Here is a 26,726-nt window from a genome sequence, read left to right as displayed (position 1 = left end):
TAATCATTAAATGATTTGAGTTGGAAGGGATCTCTCAAGCTTATGTGGTCCAACCCGACCACTCAAGGCAGGACCAGTTTAGATCTAGTTGCTGAAATGTGCATACTTCTAAGTACACAGCAGGTAAAAAATGAAGATATAAACTCTACTTTTCTTGCATATTTCTTTATCCCTTGAACATTCTTTTTGTGTAAACTCCCCACTCTTGTTTTCCCCCTTAGGTATTTTTCTTTATGCCTTTTTACTACAATCCGAAAACAAATATGATACCACTGATCCTAGTGTTACTCTCACATTCCCTCTAGCAATTACTTCCATCACTGAGCTTCATCTGATGTGAACATTGTGGAGTTTTGCTGCTTCTTATGACAAAGAGTATACATGTTTTACCTATATGAAACTTTTTTGTAGGTACATTGCAAGGTTTCCCCATATGCCTTGTTCAGTCTATGATGCCAAGTTTTATGGAAAACTCTGTAAGAAGGAGGAGATTTCACATCTAAACGGAGAAACTACTGCTTAGAAAGACTTTCTGGAGTACAGACTGACATGGGTAGAGTAGCTGCAGCAGGAATGAAGACTGGGAGAACTCTTGAAAAAAGTACCAAAACCAAAACCTCATGTCATAGAATCATTGAATCATAGAATCATTTAGGTTGGAAAAGACCTCTGAGATCATCAAGTCCAACCGCTAACCCAGGACTGCCAAGTCCATCACTAAACCATGTCCCTAAGCACCGCATCTACACACTTTTTTAAACACCTCTAGCGAATGGTAGTTCTACCACCTCCCTGGGCAGCTTGTTCCAATACTTCATCACCATTTCAGTGAAGAAATTTTTCCTAATACCTAATCTAAACCTCCTCTGCTGCAACTTGAGGCCATTTCCTCTTGTCCTGTCACTTGTTATCTGGGAGAAGAGATCTACCCCCACCTGCCCACAGCCTCTTTTCAGGTAGCTGTAGAGAGCAATAATGTCCCACCTGAGCCTCCTCCTCTCCAGGCTGAACAGCCCCAGTTCCCTCAGCCACACCTCGTAAGGTTTGTGCTTTAGACCGTTCACCAGCTTTGTGGCCCGTCTCTGGACACACTCCAGCACCTCTACGTCCCTCTTGCAGTGAGGGCCCCAAAGAAGCACACAGCATTCAAGGTGCGGCCTCATCAGTGCCCAGTACAGGGGGTCAACACCTTCCCCTGTCCTGCTGGCCACACAGTTTCAGATACCAGCCAGGGTGCTGTTGGCCTTCTTGGCCACCTGGGCACACTGCTGGCTCATGTTCAGCCGGCTGTCAGCCAGCACCCCCAGGGCCTTTTCCTCCAGGCAGCTTTCCAGCTGCTCTTCCCCAAGCCTGTAGCATTGTGTGGGGTTGTTGTGACTCAAGTGCAGGACCCGGCACTTTTCCTAGTTGAAATTTGTTCAACTGGCCTTGGCCCAGATGTCCAGCCTATCCAGATCCCTCTGCAGAGCCTTGCTATACTCAAGCAGATCAACACTCCTGCTCAACTTGGTGTCATCTGCAAAGTTACTGAGGGTGCACTCAATCCCCTTGTCTAGATCATCGATAAAGATATTAAACAGGACTGGCCTCAGTATTGAGCCCTGGGGGAACACCACTTGTGACTGGCCACCAGCCAGTTGTACCTCCATTCACTACATATCATGCCACATCCTGTAATATTTCCAAAAAACATGCCACATCCAGCTCTCTCTGTCAGGTGGACAATCTTTTCCTCTTTGAGGAATCTCTGGTCTTGTGATTCTTTGCTTGTTTATCCCCCACCCCCATATCTTCTGTCTCTTTCAAAGTGTCACAAATCTTGCACGTTGTGAAAGATCTGTCCTTCCTTCATGTCAAATCTAATAGCACCACTTAAGCCTTGCTGTCACTTTTATTCTTTATCCTGTTGGAGGAATGGAGGTAACCTTTTTACTTTTCTTTTTTTTTTTTTCTTTTCAGAGAAAAAGCAATGAATACTTCCCAAATTTTCAGTTTATGACTTTTCCTATAAAAGATGAAGTTTCTGGAAAACACTTACAGAGATCAACACTTTTTTTACTTCACACACACACTTTTTTTTTTTTTTTTTTTTTTTAGTTCAGATACTGAAAGGGACAATCATAATCTGTGACATCCCTGATTTGCACTTCAACTTTGGCAGGTTGGTTTCTGCTGCAAGACAGAGGTAAGGTTGTAGCTTGCAGTAGTGATCAGCAGTGCAAGAAGAAAAGTAGCATAAAGGAAAGGGAAAAAAGAAAAACTGGGTTCAAGGAATCTCAACTGGCCAGCAAGTTCGTTTTAGGGCAGCTGCATGTCTGGCAGGCTTCTGCATAAACTGCTGTTAGAAACCCGAGGGACAGGAGCTCTGCAGCCTCGCAGGGCCATGGTTCCCTGTGCTTCACCATCCACTCCTTAGAGGAACTCCCCCAGCCCAGTGCCTAACCTGCATCCCCCACTGTTTCTTGCCTGATCTAAAGCTTATGAAACGGAGGCTTATTTTTACCTCTTTGAAGGAGCCTTTCTCCTCCTTTCAGTCACCTCCTTTCTGTCAAAAATGCCCCAGACTGAACAATGAGAGGCACTAAGTGATACCGGGTAGAATTAAAAGATGACTTTGCTATCCTTGGGGCTCTATTTACATGCAAAACAACCCACCAAAAAACAACCCACCCCCAAACACCTTCTTCTCACTGTTTTTCTTTTCTTGAACACATACTTGCATAAATATTCATGATTATATATTTCATATTATTTGTATTTATAGTAGTATTTTTCAAAGATGTTTATTACATTAATACTTGGAAGATGGTTTCGAGTTTGTCTCTTAAAGACAGCTAAACTTGCACATTCTGTCTTACCATCATAAAAGAGAGGCTATTTACAGCTAAATAGCATAATCAGGTGTGGAAGTCAATACGCTAAGATTCAGACAAGCTCAGTCTTTTTCCTCAGAAATATTGATTACATTATTTAGATTTATTTGCCTAAGGTAAACTAAAAGAATCAAAGTATAAGAGGGAACAGAGTCAAGGCTGGATTTAAGTTGTTTGGGGAAAGGACTGTCCCTTGCAACATTTGCAAAAACTCTCTAGCATGAAAGAAATCCCTTTCTTCAGTTCTTACAGCAAGAAAAATAAAAATCTACCACCAGAAGAAAGCTGCATCACTCCTTTGAAAGTTGGATATTGCTTGGAATCGTTCATCCTCCTGAGGAACTTAAATCCCAGAGACTGTTAAGAACGTAGTTTGTTAATCCTGTGAAGTTGGATGCTTTCAACTTCAGACAAGAAGTTTCACTCTAAGAAATAAGGTTCTATGAATCCTTTTGGTATCTGTATTTGCTGTTGCTGCTTTCTTTCCTCTGACTAGAAATAACATTCCAAAATCTGCTGTGGAATTGCAGGTTGGGCTGCTTAAGGCACAAAATTCAGCATGTATTATATCTGGAATATGTGGCACTGTCTATAGAGAAAATCAGAGCTAAGTACCTACTGAACTACAGTATAACGATTTCAGACAGCTGTGCTTTAGTTAGCTGAACAAGGTAGATCTCTTTTTATACTTTGCTCTAGAGCTTGTATACTGTGAGATTCCAAGTACTTTCAAGACTTTGAAAAGTCAACAGAAATTCAAAGCATTTTGTAACTGATGGGATGTGTTGAGAACATCACAGAGAAAAGCACAAGAAGAGACATCCATAAATAAGGCCATAATTTGTAAAGGAGAGAAATACAGTTGAAAGAATATAGGCATCACGGAGGCTAACAATGCATCCTGATTATCTCCTTCTTTTTGACAAAATTTTACACAACATCAAGATGAAGGAACCTAACCCTGTTTTACTAGAAAATGGTTAGTTATCAGTATAATTACACGAATGTGTACAAATAAAAAAAAAGTGAAAGCCAAATGAATATCCTGTGTATGATGTACGTACAGTTCAGGCTTATTGGGAGTTAGATTTTCAGTGGTAGCAGAATTATTCTACATACTTTATGGGATTTGTGGGAGGTAAAACACAACCCAAACCCAACAACTGTTTGTTTGGCTTCTGAGTTCAGATTATCAGCTTTCCAAAACTCATAGAATTGGATTAGTACTAAACTCAATTCTCAGTAATGTTTCAGTGAGCAATCGATCTCCAACTATATTTTTTAACTGAGACAATAATTTTTTTTAGCTGTCATGTATTAGAGAGATATGTGCCATAATTTGTTTAGTTGTAGAGTTTGCCAAAAAAGAAAAAAAAGAATTTTTTTCAAGTGACTTGACTACTCTGAACCTAGCTTTCTTCATGGGAGCATACCAGTGGCAATCAGCTTAAACTCACTTGGGAAGTAGGTTCTTCATATTAGATCAGTCAATAACTTGTTGATGATGCCATTTAAGTACACAGTATTGTGATTAGAGGTCCTGATGGTGTCAGACAGAGGCAAGACTTACATGAAGGCATCTAAAATCCTAATGTTTTAGCACCGTGCCATTAGTTGTGATCAGTGAATTACCTACCTGCCTCATACTGCCTGTCATCCTACTCTTGATCACCGCCTTTCTTGGTGCTTCTCTCCCTGACTTCTAGGAGAACTGCTAAAGGTACCATCAATTTAATTATTTAATTAATGAGAGGCATTTAACTCATTGCCTATGCAGAGTACAATCACTTGGAGTAGGGACTACACATTCTGAACTACACAGGAAGAATCTGTCTTGCACAGAGTAAATGAGAACACTTCAGACAGAAGATGCAATCATGACACAGTGGAGGAGTCAAGGCATCACATTAACAAGTTATCTCTGCAAAGAACTGAAATGTTTATGAACTGTCATCGGTTTTCGCAGGTTCAATGTAGCTCTACCCTTCCCACTCTGCCATAACTCTACACTGAAAGGAAAATGAAACAGGAATAACATTGAAAAAAAAAAAGTGTTTTAATTAAAACTGAGAATTTTTCAGTTTACACTAAGTTTTTATTTTACTGCTTTCCCTACTCTGTTTATTTCAGCAAATGAACTGCCTCCTCTCCCTTTAATATCTGCACTCCCTTTTTGCTGTAATGTTTGAAACTGGCAGGGAAATTTCCGGATGGTGGCAAAAACAAGAGCAAGGAGACATGCTTTCTTTATCCTCTATCATGTTTCCCTACCTCTCTGCTTCATGAAAAGCATACGTTCCAGAGAACCCCACAATGCTGCAAATGAGTGCTTTGACACCAGCAGCGCTACAGACTGCTAAGTCATAACTTGTCCCATTTCCTCTCATTTTTTCAGTGGCCAGAACAAGAGAGGTCTCAGTCCTTCAGTGCTCTTTGCATAGCAGCTCTGCATTCCCCACGCCTCTGGTCCTATAGCTGTTAGGGTGCGAAGTGCCCTGAAAGGGGCAAGACAGAAGAATTTTTAAGTCATTGCTGGCAATCTTTGAAGGGGAAACCATGCCTCAGTAAGTTACACATACCATCCCATAAAGAGTAAGACCTCAGTACCATGACATACTTACTAGATGATACTGCTCATACATAATTTTTATGCTTACATATACGCAAATATACACAGGCTGAAGCACAGTTACAGGATCAGTTTGTTTTCCTTGCATTTAAAGAGAAGTATTAATGTACAGTGGGCAGGACAGGAAAATAAAGAAGTGAGCTCAAAAATGGAGGAGGAACAAAAAATTGGGAAGAGAGGAGAAGAAAATGGTAGAAGAAAGAGTGCCGAAGAGCAAGAACATGGGTGAGAAGGGTGAGGGGGGAAGGAAAAGCTATCAAGGAAAAAAAGGATTAGATAGGATATCCAGACAATCACAAGGCTATCAAGATGAAAACAAACGCAAACAAACAAAACCCCAAGCCTCACTTATATGTGAAAGAGCAGCCAAAGTTTGATTCAACAAGAGAGGTGATAAAGAGAAAGAAAACAGTCCACAAGAAACTCCTGAACACCATTGAAGTTGGGCTGCACTACTGCTAATGATAGTAATAAGCTGTTCCCTAATCTGCCATGTGGGTTTTTACTTCTCTAAAACATCCCAGGAAATATTTTTTCTGAGTTGCAACACCCTGAATAATGCAGGACCAAACACATTGAAAAAAGGTGACGCTGGAAAATGAAGCTTTCCAGTTACCGTGGTCAGATGCCTACCTGAAACAGGGAAGGAACCTGAGTTTCAGCAGATATCCTGCCTTTCCTGAAATAGACAAGAAAGTAGCAATTCCAGCCAGTTGTTTTCCTGATATCTTAAAGATCTCCTCAGTGTCTTCAGCTATCAATGACTTGTCACCTAAAATAAGGTGTTAGAGAAGGCTACAGAGAACAGTCTTCCTTGCAAACAGGTGTTTACTGTTGCTTTGATGCATGCTTAGAGCTAATGTAAAGAGGACTTGCTCTTTACCTCAGCTTCCAACGATCTTAGAGCCTTTATTTTTCAATTGACCATAACCCACCTGTGGAAGCAACAGATTGTCAGTGCTCACAGAAAGAGGACTTATGAAGGTAATCCATCAGAAGCAAGGGGAAAAAAAAAAAAAAAAAGAAAAGAAAAAACAGAAAAGAAAAAAGCTGTGGTTGTGAAAAAAAAGCAGTATAAAAGTCATATAAGTCTTACATACAGCAGTGACAAGCATTAACAAGCTCACATTATAGAAGACAAGAAATACATTATGCTGAAGCTTTTTGCTGTGATCAGGGATAATTATTTTGACAGAAACAGTGAAAGACATTCCAAGGACTTGTGGTAAATGAAAAATTGATGCCAAACAATGAGTATAGATTTTAATGACGCTGGTCTTATTAGTGCTGTTAAGACCTGCTGTATAATCAGCCCCCAGAATGATTTTTCTGTGAACTTTCTGGGAGTTAGGCATGCGCAAGTCCCTTTGACTTGAATGGAAATTGTACAGCAAAATCTTGTGCAACTCTGAAAAATGTATGCAGACCTGCTGTACAGAGCAGAACACTTTCTATGCAGACTTTTTCACTCACTTTACATATTATTGAATAAATATATTTCTAGTAGCCTTCAGCATTTAAAACTTTCTTCTGATATGTGCCAAAATAACTGTGTGCTGGAGAGAATCATGTAGGGCTCTTTCTGAGATCTGGTCAGCAAAGACAGTCTACCAACATTGCAAAACACATACTAACTGAATCTCTCCTTCAGAAGATATGGAGCCCTCTGTTTAATTCTTACTTGCAAATAGCACTGCCTCTAGCTGAGTGCATAAACCTCCGTTTTAGCTGTAGTATTTTTTCAAGGATTATAAGATTCCTTGTTGAAATACCAATGAACCTAAAATTAAATTAAAAGGTAATTCAAAAACCATGCTAGAACTGTTTGCAGGCCAGGTATCTCAGTGCTCAGGTATCTCATAAATCAGAGCAGCCAAGTAAACCCAGGCAGAGGGCAGAGCTATGGCCAAGGGCAGGAGCCAGACCCCAGCTGCATGTGCTCTGTGACACCTGCACACCGAACAGCCTAATGCAGGGCTCTGGGTTTTCTACATAGACAACAGAGAGAAGTAAGTGCCTGTAACAGTCTTCAGTTAGCATAAAGCTGAGCAACACTATTGAAATTGAAAAGTGATGAAAATCACTAGAGAAAATATTTTAATATGGATATTCTAGTTAATACAGCTGAAAAATCTGCTGACAAGCTATTTTCATTAAGAAATTATGGGGAAAAACATCCTACTTGCTCTCATTTTTTAAACTGTCCTCATCTTCTTCCATTAGCAAAATTATTCTCCTACTCTCTTCCACTGAAATTGTTAGGAGAAGAGATAGTAAAGAAATACTATGTCACATTCACTTTTTCTTTTTTGCCTCTGTAAAAGTGGAAAATCTGAATGGGTTTTGAGTGAAAGACAATGTTTAACTTCTTGCTCTTAATGCTTTTCTCAGTTTCCTATATGGCAGGAATAAGAACTTTCAGAGTACTCGGAAGGAAAAATAAAATAAAATAAAATAAAATAAAATAAAAATAAAATAAATTACCCCTCCCCCCCAGCATATTTAGAACTTCATACTAAATATTAGACTCCTACATTCATGTTTACTTATTTTCATAAAAAACTATTGGATTTTCTCTTGAGCTGGTCACCTACATCTTATAAAGATGAAACTGTTGCTTTGAAACTGAGGTACAAATATATATGTATTAATTTTAAGTTCTTGGTTCTTATTAATCTACTGCTTACCTTGTTTTTAATTCAAGTAGCTCTAAAACACAGGAGCAATATTTTATCAATAATTGTGCTTAACAGTGCTTATAGCTAAAAAAGGTAGCGATTTCACTAAATATCATATTTAATTTATATATTAATGTTAGCACATCTGAAACCTTAATAAAAAGAAACAGCAGGTGTTAGTTATTCAGAGTAATATTTTCTGAAGACTATATAATTTTCATTAAGCTAACTCTTAAAATCAAAGTTTGATGTTTAACTAGTAATTAGGAACTGAACATTATGAATATATCATGTTTCTGTCTGAATAAAACAGTTTGGAAATGACTTTTGGGTTGCTGGACAAGATTTCCAAATGTCAGGTTTTAACAAGAGTCCTGAAGACATCTGCGAAGACATTTTTATTACAAAGAAAATCAAGTCTGTGACTTCTTTTCAAAGGCAGGAAGAAAGACGAAAGTGTTTGATATTTCTGACCAGCTCACGTAATTTAAAGAAATGAGTTCAAGTCATGGATTTCAGATTTAAGGTGCTTTCAAATGTAGTTCAAAAAACCTTGGAGCTGTGAAGCCATGTGCCTTGTTATAGGCTTAGATCGATTTTACCATATACAGGACTTCACTCTGTTGTTCCAGGTCACGATCCTTATTATTTAATATATTCTGCCCTACAGGACAAGTGGTGGCAGGTGTCTCAAAATTCCTCACACTTGCTGGGTCTAGTTTGTTCATTCTGACTGTCTGTCTATCTATCTTTCTCCCAAAATACATCATTACACTTCAGAGATGAACACACCTGGTAGGTATTTCTTTTAGAATGCAGCATCTATATATCAATGCATGGATGTGCTCTTATCTCCAGAAATGTTTAAGATGGTGTGCAAGGCAACGTACATTTCTTATGAATCAAACATGCTTTTCCCTTTCTTCTAAGAGTCAGAACATTTTGTGTGTGTAGACAGAACTGTGTGGTTGTTGAATGTGAGAGAGGCCATAGTACTTTGACACATGTGGCAAGCCTCTCAGTGATCTGAAAGACTGGTCACCTCTATCGTGAAACCAGGCCATGATGACACCTCCCAGATATTAGGCCAAGGTGTGTTTTTGCTCATTTCAGTGCGGACTGTATTACAAACTGATACGATTTCCACTCTGTGTGTGTGGGAGGTGGGGGAAGGGGGGTGGGGTGGGGGAGTACAAACCTATTACCTAACTGTGCTGCTTTACAGAATTTCAGGTGTTTTGAAATTGTGCTGCAATCAAGCAAAGTTTGCACAAAGTAGAGCAATAGGCATGACATTCAGATAACAACATAGAATCACTGGTGTTTTATCTAAATAACCTGATCAACCTAACAACCATTTAAAAAAGTATTTAAGTACAGCAAATCATTGTAATAGTCTAGCCAATTTCTACAGCTGATACTGACTTTTTGTGGGACAGAGTCAGAATTTACCTACAGCATGCCTGTAACTGGTCTCCAGTTTGGCTTTTAGCTCATGCAATAAGAAGAGTACCTGTTCTGACTGTTCACCATCATATGGCTACAAAACCATGATTTTTTTTCAGGTAGCAACCATGAATTTCTTAAAAGTCATAAAGTTTATATTAAAATTAAAACTATTCTGGGGCAGGGGGAATGAAGGGTGAGGAATTAAAAAAATTGAAATGAAAGGGGGAGAAGGTGAATGAGGAAATGCAGTGGATATTTGTCTCCTATGGAGACAGGTTGAGTTGACACACGCTATAAATTAGTAGAGTTAAGTCTATTTAATGTGAGGTTTTGCCCCTTTTTTTCTATTAGCAGATCTGATTTACATGGGGGACTACTCCAAGAACTGATCAGAGAGAGAGCGAGCGTGCATGGAGAAGTGAAGTCTGTTGTCTTAAAATTCCATTATTTTTATTACTAACGTAAATGTTGTTATCTATACAAGTTCTCTTCACAAACATGAAAGACATTGCCCATCTGATTTCAGGAAAGCTAAGACATTTACAGATCCTACCTTCTGGAACATCCTGGCAGGAAAATTTCCTTTTTTTCTTTTTTTCTTTTTTTTTTTTTTTATACACTTTCTTTAGTCCCTTAAAAAGGCATTGTCTTGGATTTGTATTGTACTGGTGGAAATAACAGAACATTGTGTCATTTCAAAACAGGATTGCTGGAATAAGCATCTTAACCTGGTGAGAGCTGTAATACACACCTTACTGTTCTGTTGCTGTTATTGGCCCTGGGGAAAACTCGAAAAAATTCCAAAAACCAGAAGCATCAAATTACCTTCCTGCAGTACTGATGTAATATCTTTTCTCTGATTAAAAACAAAAATACAGGCAACTGTAAATGGGTGGGGAGGACTGTTAAAGCATCACCTTCCATTAGGAAAGCATCATTCTCTCAAGAGTAAATGAAAGAAAGAGTGCACTTCAGAGAGGTATGGTATTTGGTGCATGTCAAGTAGGTGTAAAACACAAACGATAACAAACATGTCTTCTGCCCACATGGCTGGAGGGCAGAAGAAAGCACTTATACCACAGCTTTTACTCTGAAAGAGACAAAAATTTCTTTTCTACTTACTCCAGGTTTGTGCTTAAAGGGAAGAGGGGTAAATAGAGAGGGAAAAAAGCTAATGAAAAGAAAGGTCAGTTTTAGCTCCCAGCTGAAGGTGTATGCAACAGTGACAACAGGCTTAATCCTCTCCCCTTCTGTGGAATACTAGGAACTGGTGAACTGCAAGGCAGAACAATCTAGCAACAGGGGATTAGAGAGCGCAGGACTAATTCCTCCAGCTAGCTACATCAGGAAAAGCGGGAAAAACTCTTTGCATAGGTCTGGGGTAGGTGGGAGGAGCAGAGGGCACACACCAGGGGACACATTAGTTCTGATCTCAGCTGTAAAAAGAAAAGTGTCCACGTTAGGCTACAGTAAAATAATCTAAAACATTTGCTGCTGAAATCAAACTGGAACAATCAGGAAAGAGGCTGAGGAGTTCTTTGAAATGATTATGTGTGTGCAGCAGCAGTCAACAGAAAATGACAAAATGTTAAGCATTGTCAGGAAGGCCTTTGAGAGCAAGGTAGAGGGTTGTTTTGCCTCTGTAAAAACTTTGGCACCCATGCCTTGAATGCTATATGCAGTCCCAGTCTCCACATCCCAAGACAGATGTAGCAGAGTTGGAAGCAGAGAAGGGCAACAAACACCATCAAGGGATGAATCATCCAACATATATCAAGATTGAATGGATCCAACATATATGAAGATTGAACGGTCTGGGATATTAAACTTCATGAGAAAAAGGTGTGTAGGCAGGGTGACTGAGGTTTATAAGATGATGAAAATGCTGGATTGGGTGACTGCAGGACTGTTATTCACCCCATCTTGCAGTATTAGGGTACTTGCTAAAAATAGGACATCAGTTTAAAACAGATGAATAACATACCTCTTTACAGAGCACTTGAACTCTAGAAGTTGCTGGCATAGGAGGTTGTAGAGACAGAATGAGTGGATGCAAGAGTTTGAACAAACTCATGAACAGGTTTATAAACAGATATTAAAGGGAATACAGAGACATGTACCACCCGACGTGCCTAATACAATAGCTGTGGATGTCAAGAACAAGTGAATGGATCTGAAAAACTGTCCAGGCTCATACGTTTCCCCCTTCTGATTAAAGACTCTTTTTGCTACTGTCAGGGCAGAATCCTGGGCTAGATGAATCATTGTAGAACAGTCCAGTAGGGATTTTCTTTCTGACTTTCACAGACAGATTATAAAAGTAGTGATATACTCAACTGGGTTTTAGCTCAATTAATTTATTTAGGCATAAATTTGAAGTTAAATCCATTTCAAAATCCTGCTAATCTTTCCTTTGTTATTATTTTAATATTTTGGCTAATTCAGATGGTAAAGGACATACCTTTTTTCTGAATGATAGACATGACTTTCCAGATACACACAGAACTTAATTAATCCATGCCTACTTTAACTCATATGTATACTCCTCTCTATATGTATAAATACAATCACAAACACACACATTTTTAAAGAGTAACTGTGGAGTTGATAGAGAGGTAACTAAAACCAGGAGACTGTACATTTTGTGCCTGCCACAATTTCCTCTCCAGTTTTTGCTGGTCTTTAACACCCCAGTCATGCTTGTGTAGTTGCCTCTGTGCAGCTCCAAAATGATAGAGTTGGATCTCCCTCGCAGGAACTACCAGCTCTGCAAGGCTCCCCCATGGGCTCTGCCACCTCAGAAAACTTGAGTGTCAAAGATACAACACTTGGAGTGAGACAATGGTTGCAGTCCTTTCATATTGTGCCCTGCTTCAAGAGAAAGCCTGACTGCCACAATGTCACAATCTGTCTCTTATTTCAAGAAAGCAGGGTCATTAATAGATAAAATGAAAACACAATAGAACTGGTGATAGTACCTTAATAACATTTTGTTCTTATTATCTTTCCTGAAAGTTACAGCTTATGTGATGTTTTATAACTCTTCTATGAGATGAAGAAAAAGGATATTCATATTCGCATTTTACATGCAAATATACTACTGTTAACAGTCTTGAGGCTATACCATATATCTAGATTGCACAAGAGACGATTGGATGATTTGGAACTTCAGTTTACCAATTCCCTATATTCTTTTCTATCCCCTGGTGTGTGTTGTTGTTTTTCACTGGCAATTATGATAAAATAAGAAATTTCTTATGCTTAAACTATACTCCTTGTTTTATGACTGCAGTCTGACTATCTTGTGACTGTCCTCAGTAGTTATCATGTGAACGTTTTAATTTTTAATTTTTTTTTTACTGTGAGTATATCTGCCTGGAATTTTCTATCTAGCTTGCTATAAAAACAGAGGACATTGTTCCAAGAAAATATGTTCTTTATATTACTGGAAAAAGTTTCCCCTTGGTGTTAGTGTGCCTACATACTCTGCTCCTTTTTGGCTTGATTGTATTCTATGCAGGTTCTTATACTGCACCCAAGACTGTGGTGTCTGAACACCTTGTACAGCTAAGCACCCATCAAGGTGAGCTATGTCAACCAAGTTTCCACTCCATTCCCTCTCCTCACATAAAAATATGTTATATTGGATCTGGGTGCACATATTGCTCAGCTACTAATTGGTTTTGAGCTGCTGCAAGCAAAAGTAAGGTCAAAGAAAAAAGCTCTACAGTTATGCTGGAAAGTTTAGATTTTTGTTTATTCTTATATCTAACAGGAATTAATTTTAAAGTTTTGGACACAGAGATGAAAGCAGAGATGAAAATATGCATCTTGAACTCATGAGCAGCACCCCTAGACTGATAATACTGAAAGTTCCCAAAGATGTGGCACTACTCAATCTTATTGTATTGAATAGTTACTTGGAAATAATACTTGTCATACTGATTTTTATATGATTTAATTCTGTGGCGTGTAGGTAAATTGCTGCTACTAAAAGAAAACAGCTTCTGCTTTCTTCACATAGAAGCACACCTGTGCACTGTTGTTTGGGTAGTATTTCTCCAGTTAAGTTTGGGGGTTATGGCTTGCAAGTGCTTGCAGATTTTATTATTTGTGGCCACATAATATAACTAGTTATAGATGACTTTACAGTGGTGAAATGTTATCAGGGGAATTTAACAGCAAACACTGCCGAAGAAATCTCATTCAGCGGGTCCTTTACCAGTTTTTCTGCAAACTGCTAGAGAGCTCCTTTACTGCATTCTGCTTACTCTGATGTTCAGAAAAGATACCCTCATTTATGATGTCTGAAGAGCTGTGTCTTCTCCTATAGCTTCAATTGCTAGTGCTGCTGCACAAATGAAGTTGATAGAGCACATTATGGATTTTTCACTTGCCTGGAAGAGGGAAATCAATTTTCATTTAATAGAGCAGGAGGCTGCTAAATACTAGCAGCTGCTCTGTGACACTGTAGTTAAGCAGCGGTTCTATGAGACAGACAAGAGTAGGGAATAGGATCCTGGACTGCATTAATACACAGATAAACAGAGAGGAAAATTAGACACTGGAAAAAAAACCACAAACAAACAAGCTGAGGAAAGGGAGTAAGTTGCAATTTCTTAAACAATATCTGGACAAAACCTCTGCACCCGGAAGCTGGAGCAACTGAATCTGAGTCAGACTTGCTATATAATTTTCTTATGATGAAGAGCTTGAACTTGCATGCACACAGTAAATCTACCACAGGTGAGACTGTGGGTCATTCAGTAAAAGACAGCTGGGACAGCTGCAGCTCTGCATGACACACAATCTTTTGCAATTGCAAGAAAGTTTGAAATGAGCTGTAGGAAGCTCACTGCTGAGATATATTTAAGAGACATGGGTATGAATAAATAAACAAATGAATAAAAGCTATCCACATAATATCCTAGAACCAAACTGAACGGAGCTGTATCATTATCTTTGTTTTCTCACATCATTTTCCTGTTAAGGGGACTGACTAAGGGAGCTGGCAGGACAGGAAGAACCTGCATACTCCTCTGAACAGAAGTTGAATATTGTGTCAAACTGCGACAAAATAATCAGTTTGTGTAAAAAGTGGGCTTTTTTTCCTATGAGAGCATGGCTGGCAGCCCTGTCCTTGTTTGTAACTTCCAGATGACAAATTCATTATAGGGAAGATACACACACCTCAGGTGCAGTGCTCAGGCTAGTAGTGTTCAAAGCTAGCAAGGTTTGCTGCTGATGTGCATGTGTGTGCTATCCCTTATCATACCGTAAACAGGGAAGAGGACAAACTGAAGCAGCCTGGTGAGGCTGCTCACACAGGTTCCAGACAGGTGGTGATGGCAATGCATGCTCAGTAGCTGAGAGAAGAAAGACCCAAAGTCAAATTGACTTAATGAGGAAATATCAATGCCTTAGGAAGAAGTGTTTCTGTGGTGTGCTTATTATCTGGAAGAGAAACATTGCATTGGGAATTCCAGGAAGATGCAGGAAGACAGTAAGGAGAAGCTGAAAGACTTCTGATTGCAGGTGTAGGACGAGTAGCCAGTGAGCAGGCAGGTAAGTAGGCCCAGGTAGCTGAGAAGAAAAATAACTGTGGAGACCTGCATGGCCATGATGCATACCTGTACATTGCATAAAACCAGCAAACGCTAAGAACAAAGCAAAAAACAAAACAAAACAAAAACCCAAAACCAAAAAACAAGAACAACAACAAAGCCCCCAAAAAACCTCCCAAAAAACCAAAAAGCCATCACTCTCATCTCCCTCTTATTTTCCAGATAGCCACAATGAACAAAGTATGGATCACTGTACTCTCCAGCAAGGTACATAAGAAAGAAAGAGATATATAACTGATGGATCCTGAGGTGCCTGCTCAACTCAAACACTCCCTTACTGTGCAAATAGCTCAGCTGACTCCAGCACGGATCCTGCTCCCAGTCGGTGATGTCAGGTTAAAGCCTTAAACAGATTGTCAGTGGGTAAAACAGAATTCTAGTGCTGTCATTCCAGCTCAGGCTCAATTAGAACATGCTGTGGTTTTACTAAAAGGAGTTTGCTCCGTGCCAGCACCTACAGCTGTAGATTGTCATGGAAGGAAACACTTGCCAAACGAGACTCAGTAAATCAAAGATTTACTTCAGGATATTCTTCAGAAAACTGGCTTTGGTTTTTTTTCCACCTAGAAGTATCACACAGTAACAAAAGTAATTATTTATTTTTCTTAAAAAAGGAATCCCTTAATTTAATTACATTTACTCCAGTACTTAGAGAATTTATGAGAGTGAGTCATATATATCTACTAAGCATCTATTACATCTTGAATTATACTCTCTTGGGTCAGATTTTTGGAGTTTCACTTCATGGGCAATGAAGCAAAGAATGGATCCAAATTGGCTTTAAATTAAACAGACTCACAGTTAAAAAGCAGAGCATCATCACTTAGGTTAAATGTCAATTGTTCATCTTCAGAGTCATGTATTTCTTTGAACTTACCATAATTGACCTTTTCAAGTGTAACATCCAATTAAAACCTGGAGAAAATGACAATATTGTAAGAGAAGGACAATTTCAGTTATGACAAAGTCATTATATAAAATATGAGATATGAAGATATTAATTAATCTCTTCTCACCATTTTCCACAGTAGGGAAATTACACTTTTGGGTTGATGCTGCTTGTAGTGGATGGGATTGCATAGCTGAAGGTAAGAAAATAAGTTCAAAAAGAGTGAGAAAGGCTTCATTCAAAGCTACAGAAGTCAGTGGAAAGATTATAATGGATTTCTATGAGCTTTGTATCAGGCCTTCAGCACACAACTAGAAATTTGTTTAGGTTTAAATAACTTGAATAAAATAGCTACCCCTTTTGGATACTGCATTCCCTTTCAATTTCCCTCTTGGGTCCTTTTTTTGTCAGTCACAATTTGTCCCTTGTAAACATAGCGCAAACCTTTGGGAAGAAGAATGAAAGCATCTTGTCACAGGACATCCCTAAGTATACGAGTTGATGAAGGCTCTTATATGCCACTCCTGTCCACGCCTGACTTTCAGCAAGGGCCACTGCAGTCTGGCCTCCTCTTGCTATGTCGCTGAATGCAATTAGCCTCTGGCAGCAGGTACTTTTTTGTCTCAGCTTATGAGAAAATTCATTTTTTCAATTAAGCTGTGAATGTTTAGGACAAAATAATAGCCTGGCTTGCTTGAGTGCACCAGAGTATGTTGGAAAGTAAGCTGCGTGCTTGCTGGGAGCCAGGAAGTGCATGCGTGGGCAAGGTTTGTGTCAAGGAATCGTTCCCCTTAATTTTTGGCAGGTGAACAATGTCAGTGAAGTCAATGGGTTTGTTCACAAACTTACACACTTTGGCAATTTGGGACCAGCCTGCTCAGCAGCTGAGCTGCAGAAACAGAGCTTTGGCCTTCTCCATTTAAAACAAATGACAAAAATCTCAGTAGCTTTCGAGGGATGAAACACTAATAAATGAAAGGCGTTAAAACATCACAATAAATAAAGTGTTGGTCAGGAGTCTTATTTCAAACAAGTTTGTAGTCAGCTTGGGAACATGTGAGTCATTCTGGGATGGATTTTGTATTTCTATCACAGACAAAACTCCCATTGGCTTCACAAGCAGTTTTGCTGAAAGTAACATTGAATAAATCTAGATTTGGGCTGCATCATCATCTCAGCTTCGCCCAATAAGCTATGGTATTGTGTTTAAATTGGCATCATGTGTGTCAATATTTCAGTCACATCTGCTACTTAACGTGTCTTCCTAGATCGTTCATAATTTGTTCCTGAATTTTCAAAAATTTAATAAATCCTCTGAACTGAATAATGTCATTAGCACTACAAAAAAATTGATTTCATTACACTGCATGTATTTGATTTTGGCTTTCATTGTCATAATAACCAAGCAGCTCAGTACATGTGGGAAACAAAAATATTTTATCTGGAAGTCTTTTTAGTGTTTTATAAAACTAAAATGAATCTGTGCTTAGTAATGTGTGGACTCCAAATGAAAGCACGTAAGCCTTTTTGGAGGTGAGATTACAGGCTGTTTCAACAAATAAAAAGAGAATTTAAGCCCTCTATTTTTTTAAAAAGCACACCATAAAAAAAACTTCTGTCTAACATTTACTAGTTAAGGTATGTAATGCAGAACCTAACCAAATCCCACTAATGGTGATGGAAATCTGTCCACTGTTTTCAGTGCTTTCAATGGCAATTAATGATTTCACAAGAACATGCACTGTACAGAACTGGGTTTAATCCCCACCACTCACTATAACATTACCCTCATCAACACAGTCATTTGACCCATACCTGTTGAAGGGTCCTCTGTAAGCTCAGGTATTCATATGGAGGGGAAGATAGGAGAGATTTGGGCATTTGAGCATTTTTGGACATGGCATGGTCCCCAGATAGTCTTCCAAAATTTTGTCATATATGTTTATTTCCTTTGGCCTTTAGTAAGGAGACTTTGGGCAGCTTCTGACTGCAGATACAATGCCATGCATTTAGGCTACCAGTCAGCATATGATATAAAAGGTTGCATGTGCAAAGTCCTGAGGCCACAGCTGCAAGCCACTGGCACCTCCATTAGGTGTCCCCAAGCTCTTTTAGATGCAAATGTTTAAGATAAATGTTATTGAGTTGAAAGCATGGGGGGCAGAATGTAAGAAAAGAGGAAAAGAGTTGGCAGTTCTTCCAGGCCAGCTCATTTCCATTGGATTGAATAGAAACACAACTTAACTTTCTATCAACATTTTTTTCTCTCTGCAACCATCAGAAATTACTTCAGTTATGATGGTAGTGACTTGACAATGGAGAAACAGCAAAAGGATAACGGAAAACAGCATCAATAGCTTTGTAAACTTACCAGAAACCAGGATGGATATGCTATTCTCCAGTTTAATGAAAAAGACAGGAAAAAGCTGGAACAACCATAGAAGAGTCAATACCAGAAATATGTGTGCATACATGATAGCTGCCAGGGTCAGGAAAGATAAAAATGAAAGCAAAGCCCTGTCATTACATGACAGGAACCCACAGCAGGAGGCTGGGTATTCTTGCCACAAGCAAATGTGAAAAGAATATGATGAGTCCAGTGACCCTAAACTGAGTGAGAATGTAGAAAGTTATTGTTCCCTCTTTTTAAAATTCTAAGTCAGAAAGCAGAAGAAAGGGTTAGATGAATACGATGAAGAGCTGGGAACTCTTCTGTTCATATAGACCTTGATGATCAGAAAAGATATAAAAAATTTCTCATAATAGGAAAAATTTATGATTCACTGAGCCTATTACTGAATAGGCTTAAAGTCTGGACAAATGAATTCCAGTGATATGGATCAGAAACCCTACAGTAGTGAGTCCAGTGCAAAAGAAGAAAGCAAGCAAAGGTTATCTGAGTAGACAGAGCTTATTGTTCTGTGCTGTGATATGCTGTACTATATTACAGTTGTACAATAATTACTTTTTCCCCCCCTTAGCTTACTTCACTTTGACCTGAAGGGATCATGTTTATGATACTCATCAGAATTTTAAAAGATTAGGCATTTTTTAGACTGGTGTTCAATTTAATTTCCAAGATTTATTTTACTTTTTAAAAACTAGTTGCATTTTTGAAACTAAAAATAGTTTTAAAAGTTCACTTTCAAAATGTCAAAATGGAACACTGAAAGTTGTAGGAGTTCTACATATTTTTGTTTTTATTTCCTCAAATTTGGAACATTCACATATAATTTTCATCAATCCATACTTGCTGTTTTCAATGCACAATATATTTCACCAACAATTTCAGGGGGCAGGGGGCAGGGAAAGCCAAAGAAAACCAAGGAAGCTATTAGCTGCAGTGAGACTGCTGCAGGAAGGAAAATCACATCTGACTTGAGTTCTCCATTAGGACAGGAAGAAAAGAAAAAAGAGTTTGCAGTGACTGATGTTGAGAGAGATTGATGGATATGGGAAAGGTTAAGGTTGACCATAGGAAGCTCAGGAACCTTTGGTTCTGCTGCCCAGTCACCAGAAAATGCGCTCTCCACTGGCCTGGGAAGCAGTTGCTGTGTAAAACAAGTGATAATTTAAATAGCACTATCATGGATAAAAGCAAGTTAAATGTCAGTAAGTCAATACATACTGTATACACAAATCCACAGAATAAAAATTTAGATCATCTTTAATTTGCAGTTGCTGACTTGTAGAAATTCTACTTAGAGCTGAACAGTAAAGCTTTATAGGTAATGGAGTTGATTATGGTCCAGTACTTATCTCTTTCACACAGAGCTGTTTGGACTTTAATGTTTGCAAAGGGCTTTGAGACAGCAGCAAGGAAAGTATTATTTTGTTGTGTAGAGGTAAAGGCTTTTTAGCTGCTTGGGAAACTTTAAGTGATCATTTCCTGACTTAGCACAGTGAAGTTCATTTAAAGAAATAACAGTAAAGAAAGTACTCCCCATGCAGCAATTCAACATATTTAAAAGAAGCCTAGAAAATTGCTTTCAGTTGGCAGCATAGTGAAGTAAAAAGGCAGGGAAAAGGCAGGGTTCCCCCCCCCCCTCCCCCGCAAGAATACATTTCTTTAAATTGCCACTTTAAAAAAAAACAGTTAAATCATGGAATGGCAGCTCCAATGCACAAAGTTTGTTAATAGATTTCACAACACAGATCTGAAAGACTGTGGAAGCTGGTATGAATGTTGCCATTGGGTTACAAAGGAAGTTATTTTCTTTTTTACTCTCCTCATTCATCTTGTGACACTGAGGACTTTACTTAGTTTTCATTTGCTTTAGGTTTCCATAAAACAGGAATAAAATTACTTAGCTTTCAATGCCCCACATTGGGATAAGCAAGTGACAAGTGACAGTTTGTCAATATTGTGGTTTTGACAGCTTGAAGTGAAGAAGACAGAGAACTTCTCAAAAATTTATTAAAAAAAAAAAAACAGTTATATGTACAATAAACTTTTGAAATATAAAAATATGCTATTTAGTTTCCATAATATTAATCACTTGTGAAAAGAACTGTTGTGATGGACTATGACAGATAACATTTCTTTTGGCAAATATTACAGAGTATGAGAGAGTATGCCACTCCCATGTGCTTTTACTGTGATACACACAACAAAGAAGCATGTAGATGTAACATTGGTGGGATTGAGCACAATATACTCAGTAGGTGGTGCACCAAGGAATAAAAACAGTGAAGGGAATGTGTAAATTTTGTATTTTTTTCATTCCTTTTTTGTCCCCAAGATCTCTAATGCACAGCTTTCACTGTATCAAATAACCAGAGAAGCAGTTCTAACATTCAAGTACACTTGGAATAAGGACCTCCAAAATTGCACATGGGGAGAATGTCAGTATTTATGCCTGAATTTGCATCCTTCACTTGTGTTCAGTAACCCACACAGAGTTAAAAATGTGTATAAATATGGCTAAATCAGATTGTGCATGGTATAGGAATTGAATTTGTAAATAAAAGCAAAAAAGGAAGTAAAATACCCTAAGATTAAATAGGGTGATAGTCTTTAATATTAATCCTTAAAGAGAATAACTCACAGAATTTAGGATGCATGTGTGTAAAGGTCACTCATCTGCATCAATTTTATGCTGGATATCTGATCCAGAAGACCAAAATACCAGACCTAAGAAAATGTTCTTTCGTTGTAATTATTAAAAGCAAAGGAAAATATTTGAAATTATTCTATGCTGTTAAAATGGACCAATAAGAAATAAACTCTACATACACAGTTAATTTCAGCATGAGAATACCTAAGAAGTTAAGAAGGTACAACTTTGTCCTCAAAAAATAAAATACCAACCAAGAAATATGCAGAGATTACCTACCTGTAATTTCTCACACAGCATGAGCATCTACAGACAGGATAATTTTTTTTTCCATTAGCAAATAAAATAAATGTTAGTCAACATTTGATTTCATTTTCAAGAATAATAAAAATCAAGTTTCAATGAAAGAAATCCCATACTCAGATTTTACATCAAAATAAGGAGAATAATAGCACCTCATTGCTTATAAACTTTGCTTTCCACTTACTTTTTTCATCAGCTTTTTCACCTTATATTCAGCAGACTCAGCGCTGTGGCTGTTTGGTGTCTAACCTAGCATCCTTTTTGTCTTACCCTTCCAACATTTAGCAGTTTCCATTTAAAGCACATGGTACATTGCAATATCATGTGTAGAAATGTGAGTTAGCACTCAAAGGCCCATCTTAAGCCAGCTTGCTTAACTGGAAGCAAAATGATTATAAATTATGGCACTCTGCCCAGGGAGCACTATTAACACTGTTACAACAGACTGTAGCTCAAGTATTGTTGTGTTGTCATGCATCTTAAATTCACACCCCATCTCTCCTAAAGTGCATGCTTCGTTGACCATGTACATTTCCAGTATAATATTGCAGTATTATTTTGAAACCTAAAGCAGATAATGCTTATTTTTACATGGCATGTCAAACAGGAACAGTCATAAAATATCAAATTAAAATATATGTTGTTGTAAAGGAGTTGTAGAGGAGTTGTATAGGAATTATAGAGGAATGAAGGCAGGTTAATTAACATTGATAATATACAGCTGTGGGCTGGCTTCAGGGGCAGTGGGTTGGTTGACTTGGGTAATGTGCAGCCGTGGCTGGATCCTGCTAAGTAGTTAAATAGATCCAAGGGGTATGGAAAAGAAGTACTGGAGGAAGAGAGACCTGGAAGTAGAGGGAGCAGGGAGAGTGGCCTGGATGTAGAAAAGGCAAAGAGAGGACCTGGGAGAAGAAGGGGGCCTTGGATGAGGAGAGGCTGGCTGGAAGAGGAGCCCAGAGAAGGAAGAACTTGGATGCAGCAGAGGCAAGAAGTAGGGTGGTCTGGCCCGAAAAGGGTGAAGAAACATGTTGTTTCCTGTTAAGTGTAATAATCAACTCTATAATTTACACATAGCAAAACATATTTGGCTTAGGAAATATACAAAGTTCTTCCTTTTATTTATCCTGTAATTATTCCTTCCATATTTCAAAGAATGGCATTACTATTGCTTATATTGTAGGTCTATGATGAATCTCATTACAACTCTGCAAAAACTTCTTTCAGAATTATTTATCCTCAATAATAAAAAAACTATGAGTAAGGATATTTTCTTTTCTAGGTGGAAGGAACTTTATGCTTTTATGGAGTTTTTCAGCTTTTTCCTCTACTCCTCTCAAATCTCTGAAGAAATAAATCTACCGACTAATATAATTTAAGTGGCAGTAAGAGAAATATGCCAGACTTTAAAGGCATCCTGATTGCCTATCAGTTGGTATTGGTTTTCTGACTCTCAAGTGCTGTGGAGTGTGTAGGATGCTATGATAGGCAGATGGCTGTCTGTATGAGTTTGATCTACTGACACGGTACTAATAACCCCATGAGACCCAAAGATTAATCATGTGTTGTGCTTTGTGCATGCCTGCCTCATCAATTGTGTACCTGGTTACCAAAGGGAGAGAAAAAAAACAGACCTTTTCTGTAATTAGCCAGTAGCTTTGTTAATGCAATTGCCAGTAATAGTTTTACTGGTAGAAAGTATTCCATTCACAAGCATCCTACATTTTCTAATGCTGTTCCTTTGCAGTATTCCTAGCTAGCTCCTGTAGAAATGCGTATTTTGGTTTATTATTTCAAGTATTCACTTTTGCCTTGAAGGGCTATTTTGTTTTATAAAAGGCACTTCAAAACTTTACAGAACAGCAAATGACATGAACAGTGAGATAAAAGTAAGGAGCAAACCAGCTAGCTGGAAGTTTTAATGTCAGATTTAGCTGCATCTCAAGTGAAGCTACCAGAAAGTCTGTAAACCTAATGGGCATGCTTCATTTTTAATAGTAACACAATTTCAAAAGCTCTGAGGTGAAATATATTCCATTACAAACTATTTACATGAAAGCCAATGAACAACTCTTTTCACCAATGTCTTGACTTGTATCTTGAGAGGGCAAGGGAAAGAGGGTGGATGTCCTGTAAAAGGAATGAGTTGTAATGGGCAATGCATAAAGGCAATCGGCTTCTGTAGTGGTGGAGGCATCACCAGCCTCACTTTGTGACTTAGTAGATGAGCAATTGCCAAACATACTTAGGTGATGTTAAGCCATTGTAGCCAAGAGCACAAACTGCAAACATTTATGTGTTTGTGAAATAAAATCCTGCTCCCACAGGAAGGGTGGTGAAAATTGCTGTTAACTTCACCGGGGCAGCAATTCCATTTACAGATGTTAGCACTGGAGAGAAGCATTATGATCACTTGGTTTGAAGCTTGTGAAGACACGGTATAAAAGTCCTTTGAATGAGTCCTCCATCCTGCCTGATGGCAATGCGCTTGAATGACATCATGTCTCATAGGAAGACAGAGAACTTAAAGAATTCAGGACCTGGATAAACTGTCACATACTTCAAAATCTGTTCCAATACTAGACTAGTGTGAAAAAATGAAAATGTGGGCACATTTAAATTTGTCTCTTTCATCTTATCTAGCATCCGGCTTATCTGCTAAATCAAAGGGGTCTTTTCCCATATAAATATAAACAGTGATCAAATTGCCTTGCAACCTTTTCTTTGCTAGATCGAGCTCTTTACATCTCAGTGTTTTCTAGGTCTCACAGTCCTCCTTGCAGAGTTCACAGTGACAGCTGGCTTTAGGCAAAGCTATGGAGTATTAGCATTATTTATTTATTTATGAAGAGGAGTTGTTTGTTATGGTTCAGTGGCATTATAGAAGTAGATACAGGTATCGGTCTGGGGAGTAGTTGGAGGGGCACTGACATTGCTTTTGGGGAGTTTTCATTTGACAAAGGCCCCAAGCTCAGCAGGATTTTCAGGTGGTTTCTAAACTCTTGGTGTAATCAGATGCTAAACCATATACCAGCATGTTTGCTTGTTATGGTTTAGTCCTAGCAGGTGCCACACAGAGTACCTTGCCACTGGGTTTACACGAGACTGCTCTCTGCCGTGGTGCTACATACACACAGGATGCTATCATGGAGTGCAGCTCTCAGAACAAGCTGTGTATGCAGCACATCTCAGATGTAACATACTGGGGTTTGTTTCCTCCTCCACCCAGTAGATGGGTGAAGGATGATTCTGAATAATGTTTTTGTGTTCAGAAGCCTTATCTTTTTATTAATGTTTTAAAAATAACACATCCGTGAAGGAGGGAAGCAGTTGTGTTAAAGAGAATACTGTGGGAAGGAACACAGCTAGCTTCTCAGTTATTTAATAACCCCTTGTTTAAAGAAATATATTAGTTTTACAATATTTGTGTGAAAGGAAAAAAAGATTTTTTCAGCCAATTTTTTTTCAACCTTTAATTAAATGAATACACAGGACTAGCACAAGATTTCATCATCTTGTTCATGTTTCTGTGTGCACCGAGATGCATTATGGTTCTAATAAAGCTGCATCAATACAATTTCATGACTGCCACATTTACATTACTATTCAATTGGGCTAAATTATAGTTGTATCCTTTATCTTAATCTTGAGCAATTACATTACCATTATTATATGAAGTCAAAGGTTTAGTTTAAGTAGAAACTGAAAGTGACAGCTTTTATTTAATTGTTAAAAATCAGAATAATTTGACTAACTTTTTGCCTAAAGATCATTGGAAAGAAATATAATGATTTCATATACCAGAAACCAGAAAATACTGACAAACGGTCCAAAGAACTTTTGACTTCAATATATTTTCATATCTTATTTCAGATCTTATTTTATATCTTATTTACTTTCTAAACCTTTCATCACCACATCAGGTAATGGTTGTACAACTCTTATTTGCTCTCTCAAGCAATTTACTGAAGCTTACATCAACACTCTTTATTCTGTTACCCTCAATATATATTTGTTGTTACAACTAAACAAAAAAAAATTCTAGCAACAACCCAAACATAATTAAAAATACCCCACATGTTTATCTTCCCTTTAAAAGAACAAGGAACCCCAATTAATGGACAATATTAAATCTCTATATTAGCAATACTGTATGTGCATCAAGCAAACTTTGGCATTTGGTTGAAGGCCTTGCTCACATTTCTGCACAGCTATAGCACCTCTAATAGAATCAGCAAGATAGTAATTAGCAGTTGTGTATTCCTTTTCAAAAAACTCCACATCTGTTGTATTTGCCAACATCTCTGCTGAGGGTGGTGTTAGATTAGAACTTCAGCACTCACAGAGTGGTTGCCTTTTAATCATGCAGGTGGCAGGAAACTCTTGTCTCACTTTACAGTTATGCAGTGCCTGACTTCAATGGAGCTACCTCAATTTACAACACACTAAGATGTGGCAATATATCTAAAACCTGCTACTCTCTCACTAATAGCCTCACTGAAGTCAGGCACTGCATGTCTGCAGAGAAAGACATCAGCTCTGTGTCTATAACTGCCTGTTTTTTTCATTTAATTGTGCTCAATATTCTGGGCTTCAAACCAAATAATTTAATTCCTTCTTGATTAATACAGCTTGGTTTGAATGTTAGGTGGGCTTGGGCCAGGTGACTGGAATACAAATTTTTGATAGTGCTCCAGAAGATTCCAGCTGAAATACTGTGCAGAACTGGCTAAGATTTTTGAATTTTCAACCAAAACCCTTCCAAGACTTCCAGTCACGTATAGCTTTACTTGTGCAAAAGTTGGGGTTCGATTCTTCACATGAGGAACATCACAGCACTGTACAGACTCTAAAAAATAAAAAGAAAAGAAGGTACAAGTCTCTTTTCCTGCAATAATTGCTGCAAATGGAAAGTGACTCATTTTCCTGCTTTGCCCTTGCAATATCACAAGAATGTAATGTTATTTATGACTACATTTAATTCATTTAGAAAACCTCCTGTTTCCTGTTTGCTTCTGAGATAGCAGCACTTTTCTGTGGCTAGTGCCACACTAAATGACATCTGAGCCATTCCTATTGTGACCGTCTACAAGGCTCTGAGAATTTCAAATAGGATTTGGCTGAACGAGAAGCTTGCCTTTGCTTTGACACAAAGATACCTCTAAGCTATTTTCTACAAGTGTGTCCTTATATAAGTAGTCTGATTTCCACTGAATTATGCCAGCAC

Source organism: Falco naumanni, chromosome 3 (assembly GCF_017639655.2).
Source record: "Falco naumanni isolate bFalNau1 chromosome 3, bFalNau1.pat, whole genome shotgun sequence".
Classification (NCBI taxonomy): Eukaryota; Metazoa; Chordata; class Aves; order Falconiformes; family Falconidae; genus Falco; species Falco naumanni.
The sequence above is the reverse complement of the archived record's forward strand: the minus strand, read 5'-3'. Positions refer to the sequence as shown.